The sequence below is a fragment of the Carassius auratus genome, chromosome 29 (genome assembly GCF_003368295.1).
Source record: "Carassius auratus strain Wakin chromosome 29, ASM336829v1, whole genome shotgun sequence".
Classification (NCBI taxonomy): domain Eukaryota; kingdom Metazoa; phylum Chordata; class Actinopteri; order Cypriniformes; family Cyprinidae; genus Carassius; species Carassius auratus.
In genome coordinates, this window is record NC_039271.1 from 14,369,066 (window position 1) to 14,389,767 (window position 20,702).

General features: G+C 35.9%; 1 long non-coding RNA gene and 1 pseudogene across 1 annotated transcript; one reads left to right on the plus strand and one right to left on the minus strand.

The window, feature by feature from the left end:
• Positions 1 to 3,047: 3,047 nt before the first annotated feature.
• LOC113048166 (uncharacterized) lies at positions 3,048 to 6,254 on the plus strand. The gene is made up of 3 exons (XR_003276409.1): positions 3,048 to 3,194; positions 4,438 to 4,586; positions 6,004 to 6,254. It is a non-coding gene; the product is annotated as an uncharacterized LOC113048166 (long non-coding RNA).
• A 3,166-nt stretch (positions 6,255 to 9,420) lies between these two features.
• On the minus strand, positions 9,421 to 20,322 carry LOC113047748 (contactin-1-like; annotated as a pseudogene).
• Between the last annotated feature and the right edge of the window lie 380 nt (positions 20,323 to 20,702).

Sequence of the window (20,702 nt, forward strand, 5' to 3'; positions counted from 1 at the left end):
TAACAAAGCATGATGGATCCATGTTCTAATTCTGTTTACGCCAAAATAATGATGAAGATGAAGTGTGCAATTTTCACAATTATAAATGTCAACACTAGTGAGATGAAATCACTTACTATCCTTGTCTGTGACTGTGTGGGTTTAATATGACAGTCTAAACCAGTAAGTTGAAATATTTTGTATAAATAATTTAAAATCATCCAGAGCCCTTTTTATTTATTAAATTTGGAGGGAAGAGTGTATGGTAACTGATATAATTGTTGCTTAACTTGTTATAAACCCCAGAACATCCCAGACCCCAAACTACTACACGGGGGGTGTCAGGCATAACTGTAACACACACCTCTGCACTTGTGGTGCACCTGGATTCGTGACATCTCCACTGTCAGTCTGTCTCCCTCGAAGCTGCTCGAAGACTGTCAGTATTATTATCTAGCTTCCTGTCACTGTAGACAAGTGATGACACTTCCTGAGCGTTGAGTTTACAGCACACCCCCTCTCACCTGTCAGTCCCGGTAAAATACTTGATAAAGTAAAATACTGCTGTAGAGAAGACTGCGACCATTAGTTGACAGTAAATGTTCACACCAAAACACAGTTTTTATATTTGTGACCAAATTTTAGCTTAGTAACTCCAACAGGGTTTGAGAAAGAAGTTTTTTAATTTAATTACATCCAAAACTATATGCAAGTATAAATGAAGGGAAGCTATAAATTCACTAAAAAGATTTTTTATATAGCCTTAATAAAAGAAGATAATAAATGCACTTTTGTGTATGGCTGAGCCACACTGCTCATGCAATACATATCTGAGCCTGTTTGAATCAAAATCTGACCACGGAATACAAAACAGACACCTTTAATGGTTCTGGTCTATTCCCTGTCTTCAAAGTCTTACCAGTCTGTACCCCACCTCGAAGCAAATGCAACAGTTGCATTTTTGAGAACATCTTTCTGTTCCCGGCACGACATGAGCAGGCCTGCTCTGTGCTACACCAGCCTCAGAGATGCATCTGTACTCACACACACACACACACACACACACACACAGAGAGAGATTCAGAGGTGTGAGTGTGAAAACCCAGAGTGTTGGTGAAAGGTTACTAGATAAGAGAACAGTGACTGTCTCAACAATGACATACTGCACTCTTTCATTGTGTCTCTCTGTTGCTCAAATTCATCCTTTGTACGGAAAAGGTGTTGATATTAGGGCCAGTACATGCTAAAATATATGGCTTTTATTAGTCTTATATGAGTCAGAGTCTGCTAAGGGTAACGGTAATGGTACAATAGTTCTAAAAAATGATTTTTATATACAAATAAATAAGTAAAAAGTAATAAATCCTAAATAATATTAACTATAATAATATTTTTTTTATATTACTTTTTGCAGATAAATTGGTCAAACTCCTTGGACATTTTTGGTTTCCATTTTTTGAGTCGAGAAGATTTTTCTTGGCTCACAAATACCTTTCTTTAGGTCAAAATGGGTTTCCACAGTGCTGTGTTTGTGGAAAAAGGGTACAAAGAGCAACAGGAATTTCCGTCACATTATGTGTGACCAAGCAAGTCAAAAATAAAATAAAATAAAATAAAAGCATTTTGGTGTGCATTAACACACTATTAACTCAATCACAACTTCAACCGGTTATCTGTGCTTGGCTGTTGATGCTTTGGGCTGAATATTATCTATGGTTCAGAACTCATTTCCAAATTCTGGGTAATCCTAAATTAAGCTGTGAGATGATGGTGTTGATTGCCAGCAGTCTTGCCAAGCTTTTTAAAGGGGTGAAAAATTGTGATAAAGTGGGAAGATCCAGTGGAGGTAAAGGGTCTCGCAGCAGGCGGGTGGGGCTGGCAAACGCTGGCAAAGTGCTGACAAGCCAGAGGAAAGATCTGAAGAGCAATTGCAGACTGAGCACAATAAAAACCTCAATATCATCTCTAAAGGAGGTATGCTTCTATTGTCGGCCGTAAAATGCAATCGCTCACCTATGCTGAGCTTATAGTCACGAGTTAAGTGCATTTACACAACACGTTTGGTTCTCCGAATGCTTCATTTTCAGATCGGCCGGTTCATGCATTAGGGGTGAGAAATGCTGTTAGACAATCCTAAATAAGATGTCATGAACAAAAAAAAGCAGCATGGGATAAGTTGAATTCGAGGCACAGAGGACCACATAGCTCTTCTTGACTGTCCAAACAAGCCAATAAAATCGTCCACACGACCAGCAATTACGCACATATATGACACCCCCCCGCCAAACAAATGAAACTACAGGGGGTTTGACAGGCACCGTAAAGCTTTGGTATGTATTATGAATGACAATCTGCATCAAACCGGCCCAGGAGGGTTGTATATGTCATATATGTCCTTACCGAGACCCCTTTGAACCCTGAGATTCAGCGGTCCACTTCTCGAAAATGCTTTCCCCTGCACCGCAGGCCCAACCACACACATACAGTGATTTATGAGCATCTGTCAGAGCTAATACGGCCTGTTTTACATGCTCCCTACCAAGCAAAAACAAAGCCAGACTCATCCGCCAGCATTCCCATCTTCTTTTTCTGCCACAATGGTGCTCCTAAATAACAGACAATGCACTTTCCTCTGAAACATTGAATGTATGGAGCACAGCTGCATGACTAATCTGCATAAAATGCATTTGTAGGCAGATACAGGGCTGTCTGGAAGAGAAAAGGCAGACATATTGCATGCTTTACGTTGCAATTCTTCAGTCTTCCTGGTTAGTCATGTCTCTATAACTACTCTTTATTGGTCAGGCATCTGAAGTGTCATTTAAAAAATGCAGATGAGGTGTTTAATGGTCAATTGCAGAGCTGGGATCCACAGAAGCAATTCTTCAGAATCCAAAAATGGAAGATAGAAAGAAATGTGTATTGTTTTGTCTATTACTGCTGTATAACTGTACAATGAATGCTGTAAGGCTACACTGTTAGCAATTGATGTAATTTTTACAATAAATTTTACAACAACGCACTGTATTCATGTTTTTGTTGTAAATGCAAATGCATGATGGGAAATTAACGGACAGTCCTGTAAAATTATTGTAACTACACTGTAGAAGCATTTTTTTACAGCAACCGCATAGCATTGTGGGATCGCTGCTGTTTGAATTTTGAAATTACGCGGCCAACGGACGGTACTTTTTGGAAGAAAGAACATGTCTCAGGTATGTAACATAACATTTGTTTTATAAGTCTTTATATATTAATACTGGTGATCTGAGTGAGTGCTGATTGTTTCATTTGGTATAATTCAGTGGAATAGGGTGAAGTTAGTTAAAATCGCGTCTTCATACTCTATCCAGATTTACATCGCAAGAACTTTACCCAGAAACTATGGACTTTGGGCTGGAACTCGGTGTGCTTCCACCGCAGCTACCATGATCTAAATAAAGTTCTGGGTAAAAAAAAAAATGCCCCTCAGAAAGTCCCTGCTCGGGAGGTACTTGTTCAAAGGTAACGTTACTGAACTTTCGGGAGTGGCAATGCAGCATTGTAATTTCAACCACCATTTCTTTTGATAATTTTTAAAATATTACTGTCATCGTGTCATGAAAGGTATAGTGTTTTAACTATTTCAGGCGAGAATGTAGTTGTTTAAAACTCAAATATGCGGTTTATTTATAAAGACTGCGTCTACTAAAAAATGTGTTTCGCTGATGTCGGAGACGGTCAACTCCACGCGATCAGCGGGAGCTCAGCGATCATTAATCCGTCGGGAGCACTCTCAACTCGGCTAGACCTTCTGACATTTGCCGCTGGCTGTGATGTCTCTTTAGTGGTAAAGCATAAAATATAATTCATTTTGGGTGAACCGAACAGGTAATCTTTGGTCCTTTATTCAGTTAATCTTTTAATATGTTAAAATGAAAAAAGGAAACAATAGGCTACTGTTTGGTATAATATTTTGTTTTATATAATGAAAGCCTAACGTTACACATTTCCCTGAACTTTATTTCTGCGGCTATTAATATGTTTAACGAATGAAAATGAGAACGAAAGGAGGCAGTGGTGTTTGATATCATATTTCGTCTTATTGAAATGAGGGGGGGTCGGTGGAAACGCGGCATAACTGTACCACGGTCATGAACGGTCAAGGCAGAAGGAAAAGACTGAGCGGGAACAGCTGTAGACACTCCGCAGGATCAGCTGCACACTGGCTGCTAGATGGAACATACGTTTGCTTGCTTTAAGCCCTGTTAATATGGTTATATGTCAAAGAAGAAAGGAAAGGCTGTAATTCAAAAATACTTAAAATGCCTAGTCTAAATTAGGAAAAACCATACCATAACTTTGTCTCCCACCTGATAAAATTGGTACTTTTGCCCATCCTGCCAATACTGCCACTCATGCGTGTGTAGTGAAGGGTTCTAGTGCTCTTTTAGTTATCATATTGTGTATGCATTTCAGGAGAGGCACTAAGTGCAGACAAATGGATGATGTCTTTGGAAGGGACAACTGTGATGGTGCCCCACAACAACCTTCTGAATGGAGTGCAGCGACCTTCGCTGTCTACGTTTTTAACTAACGGTATCCTAAAGAGGCCTCAAGCACTAAAGGTATGTTAAAACTGTTTGCACACTTATAAAGAAAATAGACTCTATGATAGGTTTCCATCCAATTCCTTTGCACCTTTTAAGCGCATTCGTAGAAATTTGGCAAAGAAACCCTATAACTGGAGAGCATTTCCATCAGCTCTGTTATGTAAATTAGAAATGGACAGGAGAGTAGTCATGAAATGCTGTGGGATCAAAACTTAAGGGGCAACTTAAAACAGCCGATAGAGTTGCAACAAATGTGCATTTATGTTGCATTTATTAGCAAGTCAATCCACATAAAAAGTTTTATTCACATTAGAATATTTTATGTGAATTTGAACCGTTTCCATTCAGGATTTTTTTGTTTGTTTTCAAAATGTTAAAATGTGCATTAAAAAGCTGGATGGAGACAAAGCTATTGCTATTAAGTGTCTAACATAGAGTTGGTATTGCCCTGCAAGACATTTATGTAAACACAGAGAAGTCTGACAGACAGCAGTTTAACATTACAATTTTCATTAAGTAAATTTTGGGGGTTAAAGTCATTAGATGTGATTTTACTTTTTCCTTTCTCTTTGGAGTGTTACAAGCTCTTGGTGAATGAAGAAGATCTGTATAGGGTGGCCATATGCGCCATTCATACGGGACACGTCCCCGCCAGGATTTTAATATTGCCTAAAACATTCAGGTCGATCGAGAGCTAAAGAGAGCAGAACAGACAGCTCCTTAAGCTTTTGAAATTGCTCTCATGTGTTTGTTCGTTCGTTTGAATTGAAGCGTCACTCTTAAACGCTGTTTCTTTAAAAAGGGAAACTACTTTGTTTGGCCTTCCAAAAGAGAACACGACTAGAAATCACGTTTATATCACATTTATAATGGGTTTTGACATTATAATGAAATAAACATTATAATTAAATGTTTGTCTCGTTGCTTCGGCCGGACAGGGCACAGTATGTTAAGAGGCATAACATTTCAGTCACATTATAGATAGATTGGATAGCTGGTCAATCAGAGCACACTTCGCTTTTCAGAACGATGAGCTTTGTAAAAATCAACATGTTTCAGAAGTTGAGGAGAGGAGTACCTGTAGAGGAGAAACAATAATGTGTTTTTTTAACCTTAAACCGCTTAAACATTTCATTACACCAAATACACAAAATAATGTTCTTTTTAGCAACGTCATATGACCCATTTTGCAGACACTTTTGTCCAAAGCGACATTCAATTTACAGTGCATACAGTGACATTATATATTTAAGAAAAACAATGTAAAAGCCAATGTAATTCTAAATGTTATGTTGTTAAATGTGTTGATGTTAAATAAATACATCAACATCATTTTTTTTCTACAAGCAAGTTTACTTTTTATGTTTTTTTTTTTACACAGTATTTATCATTACCTGATATGAAAACTTGTTTTTACTCTCTCTGTTTTCAGAGCTTTTTGTGGAATCAATTCCAAGATGTCAGCAAAGCAGAGAAGAGACGGGGGATCAACGCACCTGTCTACACCCTATTAAGAAGACTCCTGGGCTTTAAGTTGATGGGCTAGTATTGATGCCCACCCACACCCCACAGCTTCCCCAGTTCAAGACTGGTTGGGACCTTTTGTTATTTATTACCATGTTCCCCCTGATGATAGACTGTCTGGACATCTGGAAGTGAGCTAGATTCTTCAGTGAAACTGTAATTTTGTTTGTATGAAAAAAAAAAGATAAAATAAGTTTGTAATATGTGATGTTGCATAGTGTGTTAATAATAAAAAATAATAAAAAGTTGCCATTGTTTTGGTTTTAATTTTGGAAGATGGAAAATTGCAGTATTTTATTATATTTAGAAATTACAATATATTTTGAATTACAATATTGTAATTGTCTCCTGTAAAATTACAGGAAATTCCTGGCAACTGAGTTGCAGTAAATATACAGTAAATTTAAATAAATTACAGCATTTTACTGTAATAATGCTACTTTAATCACAGTAGCACTGCTGTAAAAATACAGGACTCTATTGTATTAAAAAAACAATATATTACCTGTATATTACTTGCTGTAAATTCACGGCAATTAGTTGCCAGGAATTTCCTGTAAAATTACAATAAATTTTTAACAGTGTACTATTACAAATTGTTTGTGTTTTTCTATTTTAAAGGAATAGTGCACCCCAAAATGAAAATTTGCAAAATGAAGGCATTTTAACTTTGAACCATCACTTCTAGCCTAAACAAATTCCTTCCACTTCTGTCCCCTCACATCAAAATGTGTGCACATTTCTCTTCCGATTTAAAAAGATGACTTAATTTTGGATAGAGGACTTAGAGGTTTAAAGTTGAATTTGTTGATTACAGACACACAGCTTTTTATGTTATTATGATGTTTAAGTTAGCTGTTTGAACTCTCATTCTGATGGCACCCATTCACTGCAGAGGATGGATTGGTGAGCAAGTTGTACTGTAATGCTAAATTTCTCCAAATCTGTTCAGATGAAGAAACAATCACTTTAATATCTTGGATGGTCTCATGGTGAGTACATTTCCAGCAATTTTTCATTTTTGGGTGAACTATTTCCTCTACTCCTATTATAAAAGCATCTGTTAAATGCATACATGTATATTCTGAGATGTGGAGACAAAAAAAATGGAGTTCATATTAAGATCAATGACTCTGGAATCATGGCAAACCAGTTAGAGAAATGTTAGAGATCTAATCTGAAACTCACTTGTTATAGATCACGGGGGTCTTTTGATAAAAGGATAAAAAATATAAAAAAATCAATCAAAAGTATCTGTTTATTCTCAATGCTGACTAACAACTAAGATACAGTATAAAGATATCTCATTTGTCATTTTTCTCTCTGAAAACAAACAATTCATAATAAACACCCACTAAACTACGCCAGCTATCTGGTATTGAATTAACACTATATTAGAACATTATATATGCCACTATATTCAAAACATGCCTCCACAAACACTGTAAAAAAAAAAAAAAAACAGTATTCATCACACCTTACAGGAGTTGTGTAAATCTCTGGTCTATATGTCACTACCAGTGCTGCTTCATTAAGAGCCCTAATGATAATGTTAATTAGGGGTTTCTCAGCCACAATCACCAGTCAAATATATGCATCAGACAATAAGGAACAAGGGAAGATACCGTATTATGTACCATGAAGTGTTTACAGTCCACATACAGGCGACACAGACATTAATGCAACTCTGTTATGCAGATAGACACTATTCTATAATTAATTTGCAAAGAATATTACAGTCATATCCTCAATTTCAGGCAAAATATGACCCAATTTTAAGTGAATCTGAATAATTATTTCTATGTACTATACAACGTATAAGCATACTATATAATTCCAAATATGATTTTATCTTAAAAGGTGTTCATGTAAGTGCATACTATAGAAAAAAGTGATTAAATACCCACAGTACGTGAAATAGTAACTGAATAGGATTCACTGGTCTGCAATTGTTCTTCAGTTAACGTTATGCTGACATCTAACTTACTGGATGGCAGCAATTTGGATGTTGTTTCAACAATTAGCATATGTAAACCGTTTTCAAAAAGAATGTGATGGCAAAAAAATAAATAAATAAAAAACTCACGATTTTCTCTTCCAACGTTGAGATTTTATGGACTTGACAGGTGTGATTGTTTGTCTAGTTTAACTTCATTTATCTGAAAAGAAGAGGCAAGTAACGCACGTGCACCAAGCTTTGTTTATGGCGTCATCCAAAAGCCAGTTTAACCACTGGTGCCCTCTAGAGGACGTTAATTAATTTTTTTATTTTAAAAGATTATAAAATAATAATTCATAATTAAAGTCTGATAACTTTAAGAGATTAGTGTTTTTGTACAAAATAAATTACACGCATTCATTCCCCAAAAGTGAATTCTTAAGACTTTGCTAACAAGTTACTATACGGACTACAACTACCACAAGGATGTAAGTTTATGTACCTGACGAGACAGACATCGGGTTGTAGTCCATTTACAGCAACTTGCAAATTCTTAGTTGGGGGTATATATATAAACTTAGCTTATCAATTTTAACAAATAACATTTGATGTGTTTAAAACTAGATTTTAATACAAGTTACATTTTATGTTACAAAATAATCTGTAAAAGAGACAGTACCATTTTCCAAGTTGCATATAATTTTTTTTTTTAGTACATCAACATAATTCAAACATTATTTGATTTTAGGTAGAAACTTTAATGGCAGGATTTCCAATATACTGGTAACTGGTAGTTTAAATCTTTCTGCTATGAAAAACTTACAGTAGTATTAGAAGACAAGAGAAGCACTTTGTTTAGTGATGTTTTCAATGTTTATTGATACACAAATGAAAATATCAATGTAAACTACTAGGAATATAAAATACATGTAAAAAAAATCAAACACGGTCACAAAAATAGATTTGTAAACACTGTCAAATGGAAATTAAATATGTGGACAAGCAAGTTTAGTATAAATAAACACTGAAGATGAAACATGTAAGCAATAATCTAGAGCAGCTGTTGACGTAAAAAAAAAAAAAAAAAAGACATTTTTTGTGGTAAATAAATAACTAAATATGTCTTATTTCTGAATAAGTGACTGGGAAGTCATAAAAAAAATTCACCATACCCTTCCACAACATTTACTTTACAATACCGTTTCATTCATTGATTGTGGGTAGTCTGTAAGGCAAACCAAGAGGGTAAATTCAAACAAATTCTTTGTATTCCCCAAAAAACTTCATCTGCACCACGAAAACCACCTCTTTAGGGAAATGCACTCAAACTACATTAAGAATGTTTCTTAAAAGTGAATTTCACCAAAGTGTTGCAGTTGTTTTTGCCTACAGGCCTGAATTCATCCAGCCCAGTGCCAGCAGCAAGACAGAGGCAACGCTGAGAGATTCAGCACCCAGAGCAGCTTTCCCTGAACATAATACAAAACAATGGCAAGAAAGATCAACATGAATAACGGTTACATTTGTAGAACTGCATCTATGACCACGTGAAATTATTTCAATTCTTGCATTGAATATATACCTTAAACTATGCAGAACTTCAGATATCATTTTGTCAGTACCATCAATATGATTAGGGTTGGAAAATGATGAATGAGGTGGATAAAAATGAAATCCTTACTGATAAGTAAAAGACAGTATTCACCTTGCACTCTGATTTGTGATATGGGTCCATCACCTCCCTCACAGCGAGCTCGGACCTCTATGATGTAATCGCCTGTCTCTGGCATGGGAAAGTTAATGTAGTGTTTGCCTGTGGTGTAAAGCTTCCCATAACGCTCTCCTTCCTTCCTAAACAAAATCTGAAAGAAAAATACAAAGGGTTATACATGCAATATTTCCAAGGCATCAATACACACTCAAAAAAGTAAATCAATAAATTAAATTAATAGAGGATGAATTAAAATAAAGAATTTTAAAATAAGTATAAATGGTATAAATGATAAATAAACATTAGGATTTTTTAAATAAAATAAAATAGTAATTAAATAATTTCAAATAAAATAGCATAAATAATCAAATAAAATACAGTAAAAACAAAAACATTAATTAAAATAAAGGCATTAAAAATGTTCCAGAAATAAAATAAAACACAATTTAAATAAGGATATAAAAAAAACATGAATAAAATAAGCATTAAGATTAACAAGAAATTAAACAGAATACCAAGTTAAATACTCAATCCCTCCACATATGACTCATTCCAGTAAGTTATAGATGTGATCCCAATATAGATAGAGCCATTTGCGACTAAAGCTGACATATTTGTAGACTCTCAAATGGCGACTTGGGGCTGGAAAGATAATACACATATATTAACAGTGCATTTAAGATACTTAAAGCCTCTCATTTCAAATGGGAGGTCTGTATATACCTATAATCTGGGCATGTTATCTAGAGAAGTGCAAATCTCTTACGTAGTCTCCTGGTGAACATTTCACAGTGCTCGCTGGGTGGGCCGAGCCCAGCTCCGTTGAATGCTCGTATCTCTATGAGGTAGTGGGAGTCAGGCCTCATGTTCTCCAGGCGTGTTTGGTTAGTTGTTCTATGCACAAGGACTCAAGAGGCGGCAGCCTCATTATCACCGTACTTCCTCCAGTAACGAATCTGGACACCAAATGAAGGGACATGAGGATCAAAATTCATTATTATTCCTTCCTATTCCACTCAGGACTCACCTGGTATCCATCGACCCAGTTTGGCGGTGCCTGGTAGACCGGTAACCACCAGACCAAAGCTTCTGTAGCAGTGACCTGGCGGGCGTAGACGTCTAATGGAGCTTCAGTCGGTGCTAGGAGAGATGATTATAATAAAATAATCTCTCTTTACTCAATTTACAATAAGTAAATAGAAATACATCTCACCTAGCCTTGGTGAGTAGACCACTGATATGACTTGATGCTCCTTCTCCTTTGTTATTGTAGGTGCTCACTTTGACCTGTATCTCAGTGTCTGGGGCCATGCTCTCTTTGTAGACGTAGCGTCTAGTCTCGGGATCCTCCACAGTCGCCCATTTCCATTCAAAATCCTCATGCTGCTTAAACGCCACGACGTAGCCAAATTTTTTACCAAAGAAGAACTGAGGCTTTACAGGCTGCAATGAAATTAAGGAAATGAAAGACATCAGAAATTTGACACTGACCTCTTCTCAACAAACATAGCATAAATACAGTAGCATATGAACAACACGTACAGTCCAGGTCACGATGAGCTCTCCGCTTATTCCAACTTGCCCCAGTACGTCAGAAGGAGCTATTATAGGCCCTGAGAAACACGAAGGGAGAATATACTGTATGTGCTACTGTACTGTAAATAGTTGTATATACAAATATACATTAATTATAAACAAAATGTTTTTTAGAAGCATTATGATTTTTATTCATATAATATATATTAATATATAACTGACTATTTTATTAATTTATTTTAAATGTAATTCATTCAATATACGGACTATAAGTCGCACTTTTTTCATAGTTTGGCTGGTCCTGCGACTTATAGTCAGGTGCGACTTATTTATCAAAATTAATTTGACATGAACCGAGAGAAATGAACCAAGAGAAATTAACCAATAGAAAACATTACCGTCTACAGCCGCGAGATGGCGCTCTATGCTGCTCATTTCTCCTGTAGTCTACACTGAGCAGCATAGAGCGCCATCTCGCGGCTGTAGACGGTAATGTTTTCTCTTGATTCTAAATTCTAAATAAATGCAACTTATAGTACAGTGCGACATACATATGTTTTTTTCCTCATCATGACGTATTTTTGGACTGATGCGACTTATACTCAGGTGTGACTTATAGTCCGAAAAATCCGATAAATATTAAACACTGAAAGTAGTGCTTTTTCTAAATAAACTCACTGGTGTCCCATGACTTGATTTTGATGGACGGACGGCTGTTTTCCCCAGCTCCAAATTCATTGATGGCATGCACACGGAATTCATATTGCATCCAGGGGTAAAGGTCAACTATGGTGGCTGACTCTGTAGACCCGTCCAAAAACACAGGAGCTGGGAAGACAATATTTGTTCTATTAAAAATTCTGATTTAAAGAGATAATCCGTCCAAAGATTAAAATCCTGGGTAACCAAACAGTTGCCGGTTGACTTCCATATTATTATTCCCTATTCTGTGGAAGTCAACGGCTACCGGCAGCTGCTTGGTTATCAACATTCTTCAAAATATAATTCTTGTGTTCAGCAGAAGGAGAAAAACTCTTACAGATTTGGGACAACTTGATGGTGAATAAATAGTCAAAATTTTCATTTTTGAGTGGACTATCCCTTTAAGTTTCGCAGAACATGATCACAAGAGCAAAATACCAAACAAGAAGATTTAACAATATATGAAGTTCTTCAAATGATCTTATTCCTAAATATGACAAAGATCAAGTTCAGTGAATTATAATCTAAAATACAACGAAAAATCGAACAAAAAAGATTCATTCTGTGTTCTTTTTCAGACATATCAGAAAATATGTTGGAAGGGCTTAAAATCTGTGTCTACTCACAGGTGGACGCGGTTTTCCAGTCCTCAGGATCCAGGGCGTAAAAGTCTCGTGTTTGTACAACATGTTGGATAAGAGGACTACCGTGGTCTGCTCCCAGACTCCACCGTAGTTTTACTGAGGTTTCTCCAATCTCTTCCACACGGACACCACCTGGAGGACCAGGCAGACCTAAAGAGAAAACAGTCGGCAATGTCATGATGGTTATATTTGCGTCAAGTCTATTTGATTTATGCAGATGGTTAGTCGTTGAACAAACTGAACATCACTGCATTTTTGAGCATATGCACATATCAGAGGCATTATTTTAATAAGTTTGGACACACTAGGAGTTCAACCTTTGACAAATACATCAGCTTCTGCGATGGCATCGTCCACTATGGTCTGAGCTGTGCAGGTATAGTGTCCTGCGTGCCTCACCTGAATGTTCTTGATCAGCAGGTCTCCGCTGTTCTCGTGACCCTGCAAAAACACACTCACAAACAGTGAAATGACTGCTCTTTATGAAAACAGAATGCCTTAGATTCCTGTCTCTAATCACCGTGAGCAGCTCGTAGTGTTCAAAGTCTGTGTAGAAGTTGATGACGTAGGAATCAACAGTCCAGATGAAGGTGATGTCCAGGCTGGGGTCATATGATGCAGAGCACTGGAGAATTGTAGTGTCACCTACGACTGCCTCGGTGTCTGATGGAGCCTTTGTGATTTTGGTGGCCTCTGAGAAAATGAAACGGACACAAATGCATACACCACATATTAACTATTGATTAAAAATTAAAAAGACTTGTCACAAAACCTATGATAAACAAACATACACACTTAAATTCATATCAATATTAACCTCTTATGTCGATTAAAAAAAGTAAATAAAATTTATGAAACTACCCATATGAACTATTCAGTTCATAAATAATTTTATTTACAAGATAATGTTAATTCATTTTAGTTTTAATTAATTAATCAATTAAGGAAAAATAAATAGCTACACTTCAGTGGAAATATTTCTAATAATATATAAATAAAATTAAACAATACAAAGGTGGTATCGTCTGAACTGGCATAAATCATTTTAAATAAAATAAAATAAAGTTGGTATTGGCTAAATTAAATTAAATTAAATTAAATTAAATTAAATTAAATTAAATTAAATTAAATTAAATTAAATTAAATTAAATTAAATTAAATTAAATTAAATTAAATTAAATTAAATTAAATTAAATTAAATTAAATTAAATTAAATTAAATTAAATTAAATTAAATTGTCTGACTGGTGATAGAGAGGGTTCCTGTGCTGTTGGATTTGCCACGGTCATTCTCAGCTTAGCATGTGTATGAGCCCTCACGTTCAGAATCTCCAGACTTCCATCATCCCAAATTAACATCCTGAAAATTAAGATAAATGTAACTAAGCCTCTATATCTGACACAACATAATGATTTACCTGCAAGTAAATGCATGCATTTAAGTTGGACTGACTAACCTTGAAGAGTTGGTCAGCAGCTCTGAGCCTCGTTTCCAGATGAACCTGGGTTTAGGAGCAGCGCGGGGTTGGCACTCTATAACCACACGTCCATTTTCAGCCCCGAGCAGATCCTTCTTCACCGGATTGTAAATAAATGTTGGTGCACAGGATGTGAAGAGACCATTGTAGACACTCAACCTTCAAAAAATAATGATGTACCTTTTTGAAGACACTCCTAGAAAAGCTATTTTTTGTCTACGTAAGCTATACTTTACAAGCGTAGAGAAGTATTTAAAAGCTCACAGACAACCCGAAGCTCCGCGCTGGCATAGATGGTCCCCCAATCATTCTCAGCAATACACTGATACATGCCCGAATCCTCAAAAGTGAGACTGGAGAACTTCAGCTCCCCTTTGCCATACTAAAGAGGAAAAATGCAACAGAACACATATGAGTACTTGAAATAAAATAATCGGAGGTTCTCATTTGGGTTCTCTTCCTCAACAAATAAAACAGTGTATTAACTGAATAGCCATCCTTCAGCCAGCGTATCCATGGTAAAGGCTTCCCCACGGCCACACACCTGAGAGTGAGTTCACTACCAACATCTTTCTCCGTGTCATTGATGTGCTCCGCCCACTCTGGAGCACCTGAGGAGACAATCACATGCACACAATCGCTGCGTTTCATGTCCTGTACTGTCTTGAGTCGGTATTATATGTGCCTTTGAACTGACTGTTAAACAAGTATGTTCTATATACGTAGGATGACCATGGGTTGTAGGAATGACCATGTTGTTAATGCCACATGACTTATCAGTGTCAGTTGTGTCACTGGCATTAAAAACAATCCTCTCCTGTGGCCTCATGGGATAGTAAAGTATCCATTTTATGCGCAATGTAGAATTTCAGGTATTTCACCTGGGTACTTTTTGCCTACTGTTTTTTTCTTGAATACTATGAATTAGGCTTACTACTCTTTTAGTGTTATTATTTTTTTATTTTATTTTTTTTTATTTTTTTGCATACTATATAGTAGGGAAGTATTTGATTTTGGATGCAGCATTTTTTAAGAAAATTATTGTTTTATTCAGAAAGGATGCATTAAATTAATCAAAAGTGACATGGAAAGATATTTATAATGTTACAAAAGATCAAATAAATACTGTTCTTTTGAATTTTCAAGCCATCAAAGAATCTTTAAAAAATGGATCATGGTTTCTACAAAAATGTAAAGCAAATTAACCATTTTCAACATTAATAATACTAAGAAAAATGTTTTTGAGCACCAAATAATTTCGGATGGATCATGGGAGACTAAAAACAACTGAGTAACGGCTGCTAAAAATTCAATTTTACCATCAAGAATAAATTTCGAATTAAAATATATTAATACAATTTTTAAATGGTAATAATATTTCACAATATTAGTGTTTTTAAGTTTATTTTATATCAAATAAATACTGCCTAGGAGAGCATGTCAGAGATTTCTTAAAAAAAAAAAAAAATTATGATATGATATAATATGATAGAATATTTTTATAATTAATTATTATAAGCCATTTTTATAAAAATTCTAAACCAGAGTATCTGTCTTTTAAACTTTTGTTTTTAGAGTTTGTTTTACCTTCCACATAGAGCCACTGTCGATACCAGTCCATCCCTTTAACATTGAGCGTCTCGCACTCGTAGCTCCCTTCATCCTCGTTCTGAACGTTAATCAGGTGCAGTAAAGCTCCATTCATGCTGACCTCATAGTTGGGCGGGAGATCAGCATCTAACTTCCTCCAGCGGATGTGTGGGAGCGGACTGAAAGGTAAACATTGAGCTTATACTGTATGGTTGAAAACAACACCAAATCTAATACTATTAAGTAAATGACTATGAAAAAAAAATAGTACAGTTGTGTTTCTATGTTTAATGGACATGTACCATGATTATACCCTCATATTCTCTGAAATACTTCAGGGTAGCCTGTAAAGATTATGGTAAATGAATAGTGTATTCATTCAGTACCATTGTATTTTGTTTATCAAAGTACCATGGCATCAGTACCATGGACAGTACCTGCATTTGTTGACTCACTTTCCAAGGGCAAAGCACTCCAGAGTGATGTTCTGATGCACCAAGGCATAGGTCTTGGGAAATTTCACATGGATATCAGCAGGATACCGCTTCACCTCCTCTGAGCAAAGGGCAGAGAAGAAAAGGTAGGTCATTAATTGACCTTTAAAAACAACAGTGGTCTCAGAAAGGCAATTAATGCGCAAAAATCTTGCTATTATGGGTAATTTTACAGTGCTCTCTCTCTATTTGTGGAATCGGAGAAATCGGCATGCTGAAAACACTCTTGCCGATGGTGGGGCTTGACACGAAACAAGAATAATTCCCAACATCAGACGCCTCGACCTTAGCGAAGTACAGATTGCCAGTGGTCTGTGACACGAAACGCCTCTGGTCTGGTATGATGAAGTTGGGGAAGTCGTTGTAGATCCAGCGGAACATCACCTCACCTGAGAGACAAACCGACAATTGACAGAAATCTGATTTCGGTTGCTGGGAGGAAAGTGAAAATGTGCATTCCTTTTGATTAAAGCACTTTCTTTTACTATGTACCTCTATGATTGTTGGTTATCATGCACTCTGAGAAAAAAAAGGTATAAAAGCTGTCACTGGGACAGTACCCTTTCAAAAAAAAACACCTTTGCACCTTATGTAACCCTTATATGTACCTTAAAGGCACAGTACATAATTGTATCTAAATTACAACACATTCATACCTAAATAGCACATATTAGTACCTTTTTAAAAAGTGACAGCTTTTTGTATCTTTTTTTCTGAGAGTGTTTAAAATAACTTAATAACACTTTACAATGAGTTTAATTATTTAACACTGGTTAATGCTGGTTAACATTGTACTGTATAACAATGGAAAACGTGTATCAGTATTTATTCATCTTTATTTACATTAGTTAATAAAATAAAACTCTTCATTGTTAGTACATGTTAGCTCAGGTTCATTAAATTATATTAACAGATACAACTTTTGATTTTCATAATGATTGTTATTTCATGCTAACTAATTTAGTTAATTAATGTTAACAAATGGAACCATATTTTAAATAAATTCAAAGAATTCTCTCAAATATTATTTGTTATTAAATATTGTGCTAATATCATTATTATTATACCTTGCTAGGTTATTATAAGTGGTTATTATAATCCGATTTTTATGAAAAGGTTACTCTAGAAACTGAAAATTTTTATTTAGATTTACTCACTTTGTTGAATATTATGTCACAAAGTTGTATTATTTAAAATTATTTAAATTAATTTCGATTATTACATTTTAATGTACATTTTACTTTACTATTAAATGTACAATTGTCTCCAAAACCTTAATCTTAAGTAAATCTTTATTTCACTTTTTTTTTCAGTGCTGAGACCAGCATATCATATGGAATCACAAAAGTTTATTTTTTTCTTTCTGCTTTTTATCATGGTGCCACAAAAAATGAATATACTATGGCACTGCTAATCAGAGATTTGAAAACAAAACACTTAAGTATTAGTATCACTTTGTTAAACTGTTTTCTCCTTGGGGATGTGATCATGTCTGGTTTGTGAGGTGATCATGTCTTACTTGGATAGCGAGAGGGAGGAGAACACAGCAGTCCCGCTCCCTGTCCCTCCTTTACATGCACCGGCTCTCTCTCATCTGTAGAGAACTGGTTTATGTCTACAGGCCGAAAAAGAAAGAGAAAAAAGAAACAACTGAAGACAGAATATGACAAAACAGATATCTGGAAACAATCTAGTCTTTACAAATATAAGACTGTATCTGTCACATACATCCAAATTTGACAGTGGCCTCTTTGCTGATGACAGTGCCATACACGTTCTTAGCCACACACACATATTTCCCAGCATGCTTGCTCTTGTCTGGGTTGGTGATGACCAGGTTTCCTCCCACCAGGCTATAGTGCTCTTCAGGTTGTTCCATCAGTTTAATTTCCCAGTTGTTTAACCACCATCTGTGAAATGCAGGCTTTTATTAATGACCTTCTGGTTTTCTCATAGATTTTTGCAAGTGCAACGAATTTGCTAAACACCTTCCTGCAATTCCCAATACAGACAGAGGTAACGAGAAACAATGCACAGGATCAGAAGCGGAAAAAATTACTTGATAATGGCCTGAGGGTTGGCCCGCGCCCTGCAGTTCATGGAGATTTTGTTCTCTGGGGAATCCTCCGCGTACACTGTGTCCAAGGGCTCCTCCTCAAATATGGGCCCAAAGCCTGTGGCCTCCTCTGATGGACATTACACAAGCCAGCATTATATTCAATTTACACAAAACTACCCACCTAACAACCCAATAATTCAGATGTGATAATACATACTGAGGTGAAAAACATAAATTCTGTACTTGCAGGTGAAAGTTAAATACTCACTGTCAAAAATTCTGGGTTCAAAGATCCTGGGTTTAATTGCAACTGGAAAATTAAAGAGCAACTTTTATTTGACTCTATTTACTTGGACAGCAATTTAAATTGTGTGTTGTAGGGAAATACATCATATAGACATAATTTTTAGAGGTTCACAGTGAACATTAATTTGGTATTAACTAAAATAATTCACACAAATATACACACATAATCTAAATAAATAGTTCACCCACAAATGAAAATGTGCACACATTTAAAATAAAACACACACACACACACACACACACACACACACACACACACACAGAGAGAGAGAGAGAGATTCAGTTCCTCACCAGCCAATAAGAAGAAGTAAGAAAGAACACACAGAAGCATGGCTGGGGTCACCATCTTGATCTAACAGTTAAAAACCAAACCTGAGAAAGAGAAAAATAGAAAGAGAGTGTGTGTGTGGGGGTGGTTGAAATGTTTTTTTTTTTTTTGTTTTGTTTTTTAGCTGCAGTGTTATAGCTGCTGAAAGCTGCATTGTCTCACTCTGATGTGCAGACTGTAGCAGATTGTGTCCGAATTGAAAACAGCAACAATTTATCAAATCCTACCAATGTTAAAAGTGAATCAGCATTCTACACCTTCATGATCATGTTTACACCCACAAATGGGTGCACCCACCACTGCAAATGTAACCATAAAGGAACAGTAAATCTTATCATAAACACATGCATGCATACTCACACAATGGCATATTTTAAAGATTATAAATACAATCTTTGCTAACACATTCAGCATCTCATCTTTGCAGCCACTGTACTTTCATACAGGGTGAGCAAGAAGACATGGTGAACATCTGCAACCTAATCCACTCATCATACATCTCAAGAACATGTTTGGTCATCCATCTATCTAAACAAATGTTTTTGCAGCAAGTTATGCATGTGGTACTTGAATGCATGGTATTTTCACCAATCTCTTATAATCTCATTGCATCCTCTGATCTGCTTTATCTCTTGTCCTGCACATTTGGATTTAGGTCACTGCATGCCTATTGTAAACTCATACTAAGGGATGGCAGTAAAAATCTACCATCTGATCTAAATGATCTTACACACTGAAACCCATGGATTTACATTTTCTTTGAACAGAGCAATTAAAATCATATCTGAATTTCACTGTCCTTTTTCCTTATTTGTTTGAAATAGGCTATTATAATTACAGCTTGGAGTGACCATAACATATTAAGTGTATTTTCAAGCACTAAGAAGTATAATAACTGCGTCATTTATGATAACTCGTTAGCGCAGCCCTCCGACAAAACACTGGCATTACAATCTCTATCCTCTGTTGCCAGGAAACCGAGGACTAACTTCTGTCCCGTTTCAACTTTAGGCAAGTAAATATCATATAATTAACTCGCATCTCAACTTGTTTCAGCATAACAATTAGTAAATTTATTGATATGTTAAAAATTCCTTATTTAGCCTTTGTAGTTTGTATGAATTTCCACTTATTAATTGTATTTTTTTAAAATAATACCTGTAATATATATTTTGTTTATTTATTTTATGTATTTATTATTATTATTATTTTAGATATATGTAAAGGAATGACATCCACCCGGTTCTTCTGCATTGCGGTATTCCCAAACTGCGCGGAACACCTTCATCCGGACTTTAGCATGCAGAATAAACTCCTGAAGGTCATAGACAGATCATATTCTCACCAGAAACCCGCGAAGCTTTACACATTACCATATCAGCAGCAAACTTACCGGAAGAATGCGTTTAACCCATAGACAGTAAAAGAAATGGACACAGCGACCCAATTGGAACTCAATTGAGACAAATGAAGCCCATTTTTAGCGTTTTTTAGCACTTCCATTTCTGACGCGCAGACTCAAACGAAGCTTGACGACGTCAGCAACCTGTCTGCCAGATGTAAATCTTCTAAGTGGCTGTGCGTGCAAACTGCCATCGTTAATCTTGCAGAGACGGCGAGCTTGAGCGGGGAGTTTTTTTTGTCGTGAGTGAGCAGGAGTAAGTATTCTGATTAATTATTTTGTATAGTATTTTAAAATGTAACGCCAGTACGCCATATTAAGTTAATTGCCTGCGAGCTTCTCCACCTGTCTGTACGGTAATGCGACAGAGAGCCGAGTGGTTATGACGCAATCGTTAGCTTATTTTTTACAAAAACTGT